This window comes from Cyprinodon tularosa, unplaced genomic scaffold (genome assembly GCF_016077235.1).
Source record: "Cyprinodon tularosa strain WSP-4 unplaced genomic scaffold, ASM1607723v1 ctg166, whole genome shotgun sequence".
Classification (NCBI taxonomy): Eukaryota; Metazoa; Chordata; class Actinopteri; order Cyprinodontiformes; family Cyprinodontidae; genus Cyprinodon; species Cyprinodon tularosa.
In genome coordinates this window covers 2,707,624-2,722,089 of record NW_024038493.1, presented here as the reverse complement: position 1 = coordinate 2,722,089, position 14,466 = coordinate 2,707,624, and the positions used below count along the sequence as shown (strand labels likewise).

Below are 14,466 nucleotides of genomic sequence, written 5' to 3'. Positions count from 1 at the left end.
GAGTGTTTTATTTGCAAGAAAGCTCTACGTCTGAGGAGTTCAGGTATAGATCTGCATTACCACTCAGACAGAACTTAACTAAATGATTCCAAGGGCATTTCAGTGCACACTCAGACAATGTTTTTTCTTGAGAAGCCTTGTGATCATAGTGGAATACCCAAGAATGGGGGAAAAAAGCCTGTACAGTAACTGTAATCTGAGTTTTTGCATCAAGATGTGTTATTTCTACAGATTTCCTGCTTTGCCACCTTCCCACACATTTGCCAAGTACCTCTATGAGTATACAAGGATTTGTAACACCTTCTTCGATGACGATTTTATTGTAGCTTGAGTCTGCACTGGCTGAATGGCAGGGAAAACTGATGTTAAACTCATGTTAAAGTGACAGAGTTGTGGAAGGGAAATAAAAGCCTTGTTTTCCACACTTGGCACCCTTCAAACACCTACATTTATGGCATTGAAATGCATTGCTGAATAACAGTGTTTAGGAGTATACTGTATGCGTAACTGACTCTAAAGCAATGTTTCTGCCTCCCACGGCTCTCGCTATGCAGACGTAACAACAGTTTAACTGACTCGATCATTCTCTTCACATCCAAACAACAACAAACTTGGATGATGGAGCTGGAAATACAGGAGGGGTGAGGCAGGACTCCCCCGTAAAAAAAGAAAGAAGACAGAAGGAGGGCATGTTTGCTCCCCCTTATCGTCCAGTCCTACACCATTGTGCGTCACCTCGAGTTTGGTTTACAGAGAGGAGACAGTTCGCCTGGGAGCTGCCCAGCAACCTTCCAGGCAGACGGAAACAGAGACGGGCAGAGAAGAAGGGCGGAGGGAGCGTGGGCCAACATGTTAGTGGAGATGTGATGGATCCTGATTACTCCTAGCAATCCCAGTTGTGTTTTTGTCCTCAACACAGGACAAATTAGTACTTTCAATATAATGCGAAACAATTCGATGTTCATTAAGGTGGCGGAAATAACTTCATGTGGGCGATTTGCAAAATGATCAACCAGTTGGTGCCTTTAAAAGTCCTCCCACGATTTCGATCTAGATTTCTAACTTTGCAGTTATGCAACCCTCCATGCTTTGTATGGGCACACATACTTCACAAAACGTCCAATAATCCCTCCTCTGCATTGGGTTAAAATACCATAAAGGAATCACTTGGGAAATCTGACTATTTCATGTTAAAAAGTGTGTTGGTGTTGGGCTTGAGTTAGAACCTGATGGACAATCCTGACTGTGAATGGGATCAATTTTGGACTTCCTCCTTGATTCATGTAATTTTTAGAGAGGGGCTAATATTAAGCCTCCTTGCGATCACCACACCTGTCTCTATTTTCACCAAACAGGGACATACCTGCAGGAAGTCGGTAAGTTTTTCTGCTTGTGTAACCTTAACCTATTGTGTCAGAAAGCGAGAAATGATTGCAAACAAACTATGGCTAATTGGTAATGTTGCGGACACCATGTGTGTAACTGTGTAAATTTTAGCCTCTAGGGGTGCTAGACCTGCAACTTCCAGGTTTAGTACCCCTGGATTTGCCACAATGTAATGTTGCAAAGTGAATCAGTCTGTCTCCATGTTTGGGAATCTGCTAGCAGACCACTTTTGACTAGCAGATTAAGAGGTCATAGAATTACTTGGTTAGTTAGCTTGTATAGAGTACATTTTTATCAATTTTTTGTTGCAAGCAGTGAAAAAAATGTAATTGGAGGCCTGAAAAAACCCAATTCTTATGAATGGATATAAATTAGAGTAATTATTCAAATTTTTCACATTTAAAATAGGATCACATTCTTTTGGTTTTCTCTAGAATGAGAAGCCAATTGGACCATAAGGACACAAGCAACGACATTGTATTGGTAATTATGTGTGTCAATTTAGCATTTGAATTGAGCCTGAAGCAGGGAAAATGTTGTCTCTAAAGAATGCAATTTGTAAAACTCAATCTGAATAAAATAAATTTGATAATAATCAATTAACTAACTAATATTCAATTGGTCAGTTGTTGACTATTGCTCTTTGTTGGAGTCATATCACTTCATCCAGCTTTGTCTAATGTTCCACACTACAAAATGAGTGATAAAAGAATGTATTATTGATGCTGTTACTGTATCAGTTAAATAACGGTATCAGTCAATACTCAAAGCTACAAAATCAAATACCATATCGGAATTAAAAAAGTGCTATCAGGACACCCCTACTCAACAATAATGTTGATGATGACATGTAAAGCAAGCAGAGGTCTGGTATCAGAAGTATTGGGATCTACAGATATCCTACTGCATCGGAATCGAAAGTGAAAAAATATGGATTGGTGCACCCCCCCGAAAAAAATAATCATCTAAACACTGATTTCAAATTTCCTTCCTACTACAAATGTTAACAAAGATAGAAACTAGATCGAACCAGGAGTTTACAGGCTTGAAATGACGCTTTATATCAGCATATCACCACCTGCTTTAAAACACACCCTGACTGAGATGTCTGAGCACTCCTGACAGCGCGTACTGTCCTGTCTTCTTGCTCAGCATCTTTTTTATTCGCCCGGCAACGTGCCGGCGGTTAAGCATATGCAACCAAGCCTTGAATGTAGATAACCAGGTGAAAAGCAGAAACTTCTTATAAAGGTCTCATAATATGCTCTCAGAGCTGAGCGTTAGCTGAACAATCAGTCTAGACAGACAGAACCGGCCCAGAGCTTATCAGAACATCAGCTCTATATTCAGTCTGTTGTTTTCAAAAGGTCACCAGGTGCAAATATATTGAGTCATTTGAATTTCTGCAAATAAAAAGAAGGAGGAGGAAGATATGTTGATTACTTTAAAAGGTGAGCAGAAAGGAAAGCCTCCATGGGATAAATGCTGAGTTCTTTTCATGCATATTCAAGATGATGCAGGGATATACCAGCCTACCTGGTGAGGTGAGTCCAGTTTTTTTGTGTCTGTAAGGAAGGACCAAAGGGAGGCCAGCGGCTTCTGCAGAAAAAAGAGAAGAAAACAGATGAGAGAGAGGCAGAGGAGAGAGAACCAGAGTCATTGGGGCAGCGGCGCATTCGCAGATATGAATGATGTTTTTTCTACGCCGGCTCTACCGGCAAGAGCACACTGCTGCAGCTTCCACACTTCCTTCTCACACACACACACACACACACACACAGACAAACAGTGAGCCAATCGGCTGGCCGCCTAGCATCCCCTCCACCAGCATACACACCGACAGCCAGGGCTGAAACCAGTGTCTGCATCAGAGTGGGGAGGGGTGGAAATGGGGGTTGGGGATGGGTGGGTTCCTGCCTATGTCTAAGCACGAGAAACGTGTCCATGTTCTGCCCATTAATTCATATTTGAAAGGGATACCAGGCCCATCAAGTCCCCCCCGGGGGAATTGATTTTAAAGATCAAAGAGCTTTTTTTTCACTAAAATCCCCAGAAGCACATTTTTTTCTTACCACTGTGTTCATCTCATTTGCTTTTTTTTTTTGGCTCAGAGGCGCTAGGATTATGAATGCACAAAACATCCAAACATGACAGCAAATGAGGCTTGAGCTTATATGTGAGGTGCAAGAAAGGGTGCAGGGCTTGCCCCATGCTGAATAATTGCTCTGTCAATGGGGCTCATTTGCAGGCAAGGCCGAATGCTGCAGCAGAACTGAAACAAAGCCACTGAAAGGGTGCAAAAAGAAGGGCCTGAGTTAAAGACTGCAGAGGCCGCTGGACTAGCAAAGCAAACTCCTACAACCCAGAAGGATTGAAAATTTGAAATTCTCCACTCATTACTCCCACCGCAAACCATATGAAAGGACATTTATTTATAGAGCACAGACCAGCCTCGCCGTAGCTATCCATCACCTGCAGTACTAAAGATGTCAGAGTAAATAACAATGACATTATGAGCTTAGTGGAAGGGCTGAGGAATGGGTGGGAAAACAAGCAAAAAGACCAGAGAGAATTAAGCTTATTAATACACCAGGCCAACTGTTATCTGTGTCCCCATTAGGCCATAAGGTGTGCTCTGTTTGGGAAATATACAGATGTAAAAAACACAGTGGCCAAGGACTGCAAACATGGTGTACAGACAAGCAAATTAAAATAGTCATGCAAACTCAAAAATGAGACCAGAAATAAAAATAGACTAACAAACTTAAAAATAAACTAGTAAACACAAAATTTAGAATGGCAAAGTTAACATAAAGACCATAAAAACTCAACAGAGAGACTAGCTAACACACATCAGTTCAGCGAACCCAAAAATGAGACTAGCAGACCAAAATATGAGAATGGCAAACCCAAAAATGAGACTGGCAGACCAAAATTTGAGATCAGCAAACCCAAAAAGGAGACTGGCAGACCAAAATATGAGACCAGCAAACCCAAAAATGAGAATGGCAGACCAAAATATGAGACCAGCTAACCAAAAATGAGACTGGCAGACAAAAATATGAGACCAGCAAACCCAAAAATAAGACTGGCAGACCAAAATATGAGACCAACAAACCCAAAAATGAGACTAGCAGACCAAAATATCAGACCAGCAAACCCAAAAATGAGACTGGCAAACAAAAATGACACTAATAAAACCAAAAAGAGACTGGCAAACAAAAAAAAGAGCCTAAAAAACACAAAAATGAGACTAGTAAACCCAAAAATGAAACTAACAAATACAAAAATTACAATAAGAAACTGAAAATAAATACCAGAAAACTCAAAAATGAGACTAGCAAACAAGAAAATTAGACTAGCTAACATATAAATTAGACTAGCAAAAAACCCCAAAAATGAGACTAGCGTGGACAAAAATGAGACCGGCAGACACAAAAACTGAAATTTTAAAACTCAAAAAATTTGACTGACAAACATGAAAGTTGTAGACCCAAAAATGAGACCATCAAACCCAAAAATGAGACTAGGAAACCCAAAAATCAGTCTATATAAGGGTGGAGTCATCAAGGTTCCCTGTAACATGCGTACCATATTCTAACCAAAGATGGGTCTATTGTCAGCAGCTCCAAGTTTAAAGATTTTAAGGAATAATTTAGTTTACTAGTCTCATTTACTGTAATCATTTGCTCGTCTAAGTTGTGGGTTTGGTAGTGTCATTTTAGTCTTGGCCATTTTCATTTATGTCTTGTAGTCTTGTTTTTGGTTTGCTTGTCTCATTTTGGGTTTGCCTGTTTCATTTTTCAGTTTGCCAGTCTCATTTCTAGAAGCCTTTACTGCATACCAGTAGACCAGGTTAAGAGGCACTCGTGTACATCAACGCCAAACCGTAACGACACCATTGAGGATGATTTGAGACTAAATCAGAAGGGAGTCAGTCTTCAGGTCTGCAGAAATACTTAAAAATTAGAGGGAGAGAGGGAAAAGGGCAGACAGGCTCCTTTTGTGTCCTCTATTAGCTCGTCAGAAAGAGCCATCAGTGAAAGACTATAATCAAGCTGTCAGCATTAAGGTTAAAGAAAGCAGATATTTTAAAAAGTAAAAGTCAGATTTCAGATTTTCTTGTGAAGGTACTGAGAGAAACAAAGATGGACTTAAGAAATCAAGTTTCTGTCCTGCCATCTTTTCAGCCTTCTGCTGTTGCTGATTAGACATCAAGACCAGACGGTACGAAAAAACATGGCAGCTAACATCTAATCTCCCAGAAAGCAGATGCTATGCTAGTGCCAATCTGCCACAGACTGACAGACTATATCTGCTAACTCAAGGCAATCTTCTTGATATATTGGGGATGAGTTGGTGAGGAAAGTATGGCCCTGGCTGCACCCCAACTTACTATGATCAGGATTAGTTCAATGGATAATCCCCTTGACATCTGCTTATTAGATGATGAACCCTTCATCCAGATTTTTTTTTGCATTTTAGAACATTTTAGTTGCAAAGCCTCAATTTTCTGGACAACAAATCAATATCTATGTCCAAAAGTCTTTGGAATGTGCTATAAGGGCTGAAATTACACCACTGCAGTGACAAGGGCAACCAGTTAGGGATCGAGTGTCCCTTCAAAATAACAAAAGAAGTGCTGACTAATATTGCATTTCTTTCTATATTCAAGCAGGATGGTATATTGCTGTAAAATAAAAATGATGCCAAACCTTACTCATACATAAATCATGACTCATGTAGTTTGAAAATGCAGCATTGGCAAGAGCTGTGTTTAACTCGACTGGACCACACTCGTCAGAGCTGTTAGACAAACAAATCTTCCTACAAATCTTTAATGCTAAAATAATTCCAACATACTTTTCCCTACTCATTTTTCCACAGCTCTCTATATTGATGGATGGATGGATGAATGGATGGATGGATGGTAGATGGATGGACCGATGGATGGATGGATGGATGGACCGATGGATGGATGGACCGATGGATGGATGGTTGAATGAATGGATGAATAATTGGATGGATGGATGATGGATGGACCAATGAATGGACCCATGGATGGTAGATGGATGGATGGTTGGATGAATGGATGAATACTTGGATGGATGGATGGACCGATGGATGGTAGATAGATGGATGGTTGAATGAATGGATGAATAATTGGATGGATGGATGATGGATGGACGAATGAATGGACCGATGGATGGCAGATGGATGGATGGTTGGATGAATAATTGGATGGATGGTTGGATGGATGGTAGATGGATGGATGGACAGATGGATGGACCGATGGATGGTTGAATGAATGGATGAATAATTGGATGGATGGATGATGGATGGACCAATGAATGGACCGATGGATGGTAGATGGATGGATGGTTGGATAAATGGAAGAATAATTGGATGGATGGATGATGGATGGACCAATGAATGGACCGATGGATTGTAGAAGGATGGATGGTTGGATGAATGGATGAATAATTTGATGGATGGATGGATGGATGGATGGTTGGATGGATGGTTGGATGGATGGTAAATGGATGGTTGGATGGATGGTTGGTAAATGGATGGTTGGATGGATGGATGGATGGCAGATGGATGATGGATGGACTAATGAATGGACCAATGGATGGTAGATGGATGGATGGAGGGATGGCAGATTGATGATGAATAGACCAATGAATGGACCAATGGATGGTAGATGGATGGATGGTTGAATGAATGGATGAATAATTGGATGGATGGATGATGAATGGACCAATGAATGGACCGATGGATGGTAGATGTATGGATGGTTGGATGAATAATTGGATGGATGGATGATGGATGGACCAATGAATGGACTAGGGCTGCAACAACGAATCGATAAAATCGATAAAAATCGACTTTTAAAAGCGTTGGCAACGAATTTAATCATCGATTAGTTGTGTCGCGCGATTAATGCGTCATCCGCCGCCGCCGTCATCCCGGGGAAGAAAAAAAAATATGGCGGAGCGAGTCAGCGCCGCAGTTGCAGTGTTGCCAACTCAGCGACTTTTCAGACCCCCCCAGCGACTATTTTTTTAAAAAGCGACTAGCGACAAATCTGGCGACTTTTTACGGTGTCACTGGCGGCTTTTGGAGACTCTTACGTGAAAGCATGTATCGTTCCTACTCTTGTCCTCCAGCGGCAGCTGCTGCCGTGGGGCGCCTCCCCCATCCCAACGCCTTTCTCCCTCTCCCACAGGAATCCCTCTCAGCGTGCAGTCCGAGCCGCAGGATTTTAGTGAGGAGTTTACCCTCAGCGTCCAGACTGCAAATGAAGCGCGCATGCCCCGGGATTGACGGCGCAAATTGATCACAATAATTAAAATAGCCTGCGCTTTGTAAAGTGAAAAAAGTCGTAACATGCAACTTTTGTAAAAAACAAATGAGCATGGCACGGAAGCACCACTGTTATGACGCAGCACCTGAAAAGAAAACACGTTGGAGCCTTCAATGGCAGTGAAGATAGCTCATCAGCAGGATGAGTAACCATGTTTGTTTCATTTTAAAGTGGGGAAACGTAAGTTACAGGTAGCTCATCTGATGCTTTCCTTAGCTTGTTAGTAGGTTACAGACAGTGATAAGGTTGGCTTCTTATTTTACTTTTAATTTCATTTGAATTAGCTTAAGCAGCGTTTATATTTTCTTTATAAATAAATTAATTTGCAAATTATGAGGGCAAGGCTTTTAAAGTTTAAATCTTCTGGCAAAGATAAAGTAAAGAAGATCCTGCAATTTATGGAAGTAAAGCAGAATAAAATCCAGCAAGATCAGTAATATGTCAATTAATTATCTGCCACATTCCCATGTAAATATCTGTCTTTGGAGGATGTGTTTTTTAGCACCCCTAGTTCTCTCATTTTTATTCCAAATACAATTTATAATTTGAATCACAGGGCTATTTTTATCTCTATGGTTTAGTATTTTCTCAAGTAGCAACTTTAACTGCTATACTTTCCTGTCTTAAAAGGCAGAACTCTTCTAGTCTAAAAAAAACTCATTTGTTGAAATGGGGGGGGGGGGCTATTGTTTGAACCCCTTAGGGGCTTTTAAAAACAAAAATGTCTTTTTTTGCGCTTTATGAAACAAAGTATCCTATATTTTGTGGATGTACAGCTACATTTCTCATGTAAGTTTGCATAGTTTTAACACAAACATTTATTTTTCATATTGCACCAGTACAGTTAATGAGAAACCTGTACGTGTGTGCTTGTTTGTTCTGTCTAAAATGTTTATTTTGGAATAAAGAGGTTAATATAAAAAAAATATTTTGTGTCCGATTCATCGATTAATTGAAAAAATAATCGGCCGATTCATCGATTTTTAAAATAATCGTTAGTTGCAGCCCTAGAATGGACCGATGGATGGTAGATGGATGGATGGTTGGATGAATAATTGGATGGATGGATGGATGGATGGATGGTAAATGGATGGTTGGATGGATGGATGGTAAATGGATGGTTGGATGGATGGATGGATGAATAATTGGATGGATGGATGGATGGATGGTTGGATGGATGGTAAATGGATGGTTGGATGGATGGATGGCAAATGGATGGATGGATGGTTGGATGGATGGATGGTAAATGGATGGTTGGATGGATGGATGGTAAATGGATGGTTGGATGGATGGATGGCAGATGGATGATGGATGGACTAATGAATGGACCAATGGATGGCAGATGGATGATGGATGGACTAATGAATGGACCAATGGATGGCAGATGGATGATGGATGGACTAATGAATGGACCAATGGTAGATGGATGGATGGATGGATGGATGGATGGAGGGATGGCAGATGGATGATGAATAGACCAATGAATGGACCAATGGATAGTAGATGGATGGATGGTTGGATGAATGGTTGAATAATTGAATGGATGGATGCTTGGATGGATGGATCATGGATAGTTGGAAGGATGAATGGATGGATAAATGGAAAGATGGATGGAAGGATGGCATGTTGGTAGCAAGAATTTCAGGAAATATATTATTTCATCACCTTTTTCCCTACAGGCCATGTTATGGTGGCTCATTAGGTCAAAAAAGGCATGTTTTATAGTATTATACTAATCTTGAATTGAGTGGGGTTTTTTAATTTTATTTACAACCACGGAGAAACAGCCCAGAGTGGTCTAAAGCAGTCTGGAACCAACTCAGAAACAGTCTCTGCTGTTTTGTCTGGGTTTTCCTAAGTGTATCCGATCCTACTTAAAACATAAGAATTAAGGTGGACGAGGAAACAAATACAGGTCCATTTAAATTGGACCAGTCATGGTTTATGTGAAATCAACCTTAATCAAGACAAATGTCTGTTCTCCTGTTTTAAGGTTTAGAAGAATGTGTTTGCATGCTGCATAGAGTGCATTGGCCTTTAAGGCTTAAAGTTAGCTCTGTACTAATGCTGTCACCCAGACTTGGATCTTTTAATCGCTTTTTCTGGCAGGAAGTATGAGGACTGGATCCATGAACACGATTAAACAAGACAGAAACAGACATTTGTTTCTAGTTCCAAAATAACTGCTTCTTTTGGTGAGAATATGGGACATTTCATCATACAGTTATTTATACACTAAATTCAATTTGGATCTAAGATATTGAATTAAACAGATCTGCATTGATTTATTAACGTGCTCAAAGCTTCAAAACCACTTAGACACACAAGACCTTTTTTTAATGTATTTATTAGCAAGGGTCCTTGCTGATAACACAGGTCATGTGTTTTCATGTGAAATCACTTTAATCCATGGTGAATGATTCTGTTATTAACCAGCTGCAAAATCATAAATTAGGTTCAATAATGGTGCTTGTGTCTGAGCTTCAGGACCGTTGCTAATTCACTCTATTTTCCCAATAATTTTAGCCATGCTAGAAAATGTAATGAAATAGTTGGATTTAAATGAAATAAGCATAAAAAAAAAACATTTGAAAATCCTACTTTGACTCAAAAATAGGGTAAATAAATTATCTCAGAAGGCCTTTATTGGATTTATTAATCTATAAATCTTGAATGAGCTGAACTAAGAACATGTAATCTGCAGGGTTTAATACAGATTACTATAACCAAATGATATATAATGATGGAATTGCTTAAAATCTGATATTTAGCAGATTTTAAGCAATCATATTTTGAGTGTTTAGTAGTTTAAAGGTGATATTTTTATGTCCTTTAACTTATTCTTAAAACAGTTTTGTTTGCACAAAACATACTTGTCAAGAAAAAAAAAAGGTTTCAAGAGTTTTTCATTGATTTACTGACTGAAGATTTTTCGCATAGATGTAAATTTTTCATTAATTAGTATGATTTAAAGACAAAGTTTATAAACAGAACATACTACCCAGGGTATCTATTCTTTGCACCATTTATTTATTTACTCTCCTCTTCGGAGCCAAATTGATTTCAATCAGAAAAGTACTTTTAAAATTTTTTTGCTGATGAAAAGACGGTGTAGTTATAAAATAATTTTATGAATTATAGATTGTCATCAAACTGGCTGAATGTCTTAAACACATTTTAACTTCCTCTCTCTACATTTTGAAGTGCTTAATTAACCAGATACAGGTTTAATAAAATTCACTCCATATCTTGATTCATAATCCAGAAATTCTTTCTAACTTAATCTGGTTCATATAGTTTCAAGAAACAATGATCCCCTTCATAACCAAGCATGGTTTAAAATTAATCTCTACAAAGCAGTCTGAACTTAAATAGTCTAAATATTTAATTATATTACAGAAATTGTATTAAAAGAGCTAATACCTTCACTGTAAAACTACAGACCCACTTAACTCTCTTTTTTAAATGCTTATAGAAAAAAAACAATGGATTTTATTATGTTGTTGCAATTACCTCTAAAAGGCACAATGACGGGCTCACTGTTCATTATTGCTCAGGGGGCACGACTGCAACACAGTTTGTGAAAAGCTCCCGAAAGCATAAAAAAAGGAAAACTAATTGGTTTATGAAAAGCCTGCTTTTCAGTTAGTAATTACCAATGAGAGAAAATAACAGGCAGTCCATTAGTGAGCATCGCACAATCAGAGAGACCAGCTGGTAAAAATCAAAATCGTGACAAATTGCCTGAAATGTGTAAACAGATAAAATATTCGATGGTATGGATTGGAGGTCATTTTTTCCCCCCACTCTACCTTCTAGAAAGACACCCTTCTGAGAAAACATACTGTCTCATCAATCACATATATATGCATTTCCAAAACGGCTAAAGAGGGCCTGGGGTGTGTTACTGTTGGGCTGCTGTTCATCTTTGATAAAAGCAGGACACAGAAAATTCCTCATATGTGAAATAACCCTGAGAGGCCTGTTAGAAAAGGAAAAAAAAAAACAAATAGGGATGAAGTGAAAACACAACGCATTAAGGAAAACTTGTCTGTTTTATGAACCTGAATAAAAGTCAGACGATGTGTGCCAGTCTTAGATTTACAGAGTGTGTTGTATATATTAACTGTCTGCCGGGTGGTGTGTCTGACTTTACGCAAACCACAGGGTGTAGCCTGGCGCTTTGAAGTCATCCCCACAACCCGCTCTGAGCTGAAAACAGGCTACTGTATGAGGTCCTATTTTACTTCATGGAGAAATTACAGCCTGCTTTTTACTAACAGGGAGTGTATGGAGTGAATTATGTTCCTTTATTGTTGTAAAAGTTGTTTTGTAAATTGAAATAATAAAAAGAAAAATCTATCTAGAAATAGAAAAATAATGTTTTAATCAAAAGAATTTCTAATTCAAACTTTATATTTTGCAATTTCTGTTTTCTTTTATTTAAATTAAGTTTTAAAAATGTCATTCTTTTAAAAATTACTTTTCACAGATCACATTGTTGTCACTACTGGGTTGGACTTTCAGTCAGAGTGAGGAGCGAAGACGCATTTCTTCTTGTCTGCTGGATGTTATCAACAACATTTTTATTGGTTAACAGTGAGAATTTGTATTGGGCTTGAAATGAATAGAACGTAATTATTAGAAAGCAATTTTCAAAAGAATAATATAAAAAAACTGAATTGAAAAACATACAGTCTGTAAAAATATTGAAAAAATGTATACAAAAAAAATATATTTTGAACAAATAAAATCAGTGAAAAAAGCTAATGAGAATCTTTATAAAAAGTTTTCTGGATAGCGTAGTTTTAAAATGTCCATTTACAAATTACGCTCTTTGCTTGCAACAATACTGGAACAAAATTCATTCCATAGAAGAGTTGTTTTCATGGTTATCCTTGCAAAATATCCAGCATATTATTTATAAAACTTGGGAAATCTTTTCATTTTTCCAGTGAAAATAGTTCAAATATTAAGAAATAAACCTCAAAGTTAAGGTAGCACTTTAAAGCTAGTTACTATTTGTGTATCTGATGCATTGTTTTTGCATTTTTAGTATATGTACAGATTGTAATCAATACACAAATTACAAAATATTTGTTTTTTTTTATTTATTACCTTGTGACTTAATTCAGCATCCAAAAATGTTGTGGATGATTGTGAGGATTCTATAAATACCATGACCAGAGATGTTTTATATTATGGGGTATGTGGTTGTAATATACTGTACTCGACTGTCTGGCACTCTGCATCTTAAAGTGTTTAAAAGTGTGGCGCATGATGCATTGTGAGTTTTCAAGTGCAGCCGCTCCTCAACCATGTCCAAAGCATTAGAAGCTTGAGGTTTAAAAAAAATCTGAACTTTTGCTGATAATTCAACCAAATAGAGAAGCTGACTGGGATAAAGACACTACATCCAAATCGTAATCTCTCCTCCTTCAGAGCTGTCAGCATTATACCATGAACAAATTAACACGAATATATATGTAAAGGGGTTACAATGCACTAGGGTTAGACAAAAAAATAGAATGTATTTTTTGTGTACAAGGAATGCAAACCATGGTGAAACAGTGGGGGAGTGATTAGCCTCTCACGACCACCTCCCATCAAGAATCATAAGGTTGGGAGAAAATCGCACATGGTTAAATTTCAGTCGGCCCTCGTGAGGTGTTTGTGGGAAAACTCTGCTGTTGAAACAGAGCTACAAGCGTCTACTGGGCGTTTTACAGGAACCTCGTGCACAGTGCAAGTGCGAACAACGCATTTCTTCTACTTCCAGATGGACAAGTCCGACTAGCGTAATCTTTCTGCAATTAGTATGATGTGTGGTTTTTGGACGTACAGTGAGAGCAATAAGATCGCATCAGAGCATCGGCCCGTACGGTGTAAGAACATACCTTGTGAGCTGTGAACTTGAAAACCCACCGGTTTTGTCGTACAATTTGAGCTTTAGCTGACGACAATTATTGAAAATATTGCACGCAGTATGCCCCACTTTCTATTACCATGTATCCAAGACAAATAGCAGCAGAAAATCCCCAAATGATTGGACAGCTTATGAAAACTGTAGCTGGGGATTCCCAGAGCTAACACCCACCAATTTGCGAAAATCTGATGCGCAGAAAAGCTTAAAAGTAGGATCATAATTCTGATAAACTAACTGCTCAGATTACATTTTGAGGTATACTTTCTCGTTTAAAAACATCTTAAAAACTGCTTTCTCCCCTACTTTTCTAGCAAATAAAGCCAGACTAGTCTCTCCACTATATGACAATGTTGGGAATCTACTTTTTTGTGGCCTGTTTGTGTGTCTCCGTTTTCCACCACCAGGAGGTTTCCTGTCTTCGCTGCCCTCCCTGCACACCTGCGGCTCATTCAATCATTATCTGGAGGAGTATTTGAGCAGTGGACTGTCACTACCTTGATGCCAGAGGGTTTGCCAGTTTTGGGTACTCTAGCCAAGCTGAGATTAGCAGAGTCTAACCTAGCTTCATTTGTCTGAGTCTAACGAGTTTTTTTTGTCTTTGCTCCCCGGCAGGAAGCTTTCCTGTGTTACTAGATTCCTAGACCTTCTCACCCTGAAAGGAAAAACCGTTACACTGAGCAGGTATAAACCTCCAAATGTTCCGTTCAAGTACCCATCAGAAATCCGAGTGACAGTCCGCTCCATTACTCCTCCAAGTCCAACGCTTGTCAGCCTGTCCGCCCTCCAA

At 38.8% G+C, this 14,466-nt stretch overlaps 1 protein-coding gene across 10 annotated transcripts in view; it reads right to left on the bottom strand.

Moving 5' to 3' along the window:
- The window catches only part of LOC119780807 (microtubule-associated protein tau-like), an 86,386-nt gene that overhangs the window by 50,087 nt on the left and 21,833 nt on the right, over nt 1-14,466 (bottom strand). For all 10 annotated transcript variants that reach the window (XM_038280984.1, XM_038280987.1, XM_038280986.1 and 7 more), the window contains exon 2: nt 2,923-2,985. The gene's annotated coding sequence lies outside the window, so the exon portion shown is untranslated. The remainder of the gene's footprint in view (nt 1-2,922; nt 2,986-14,466) is intronic.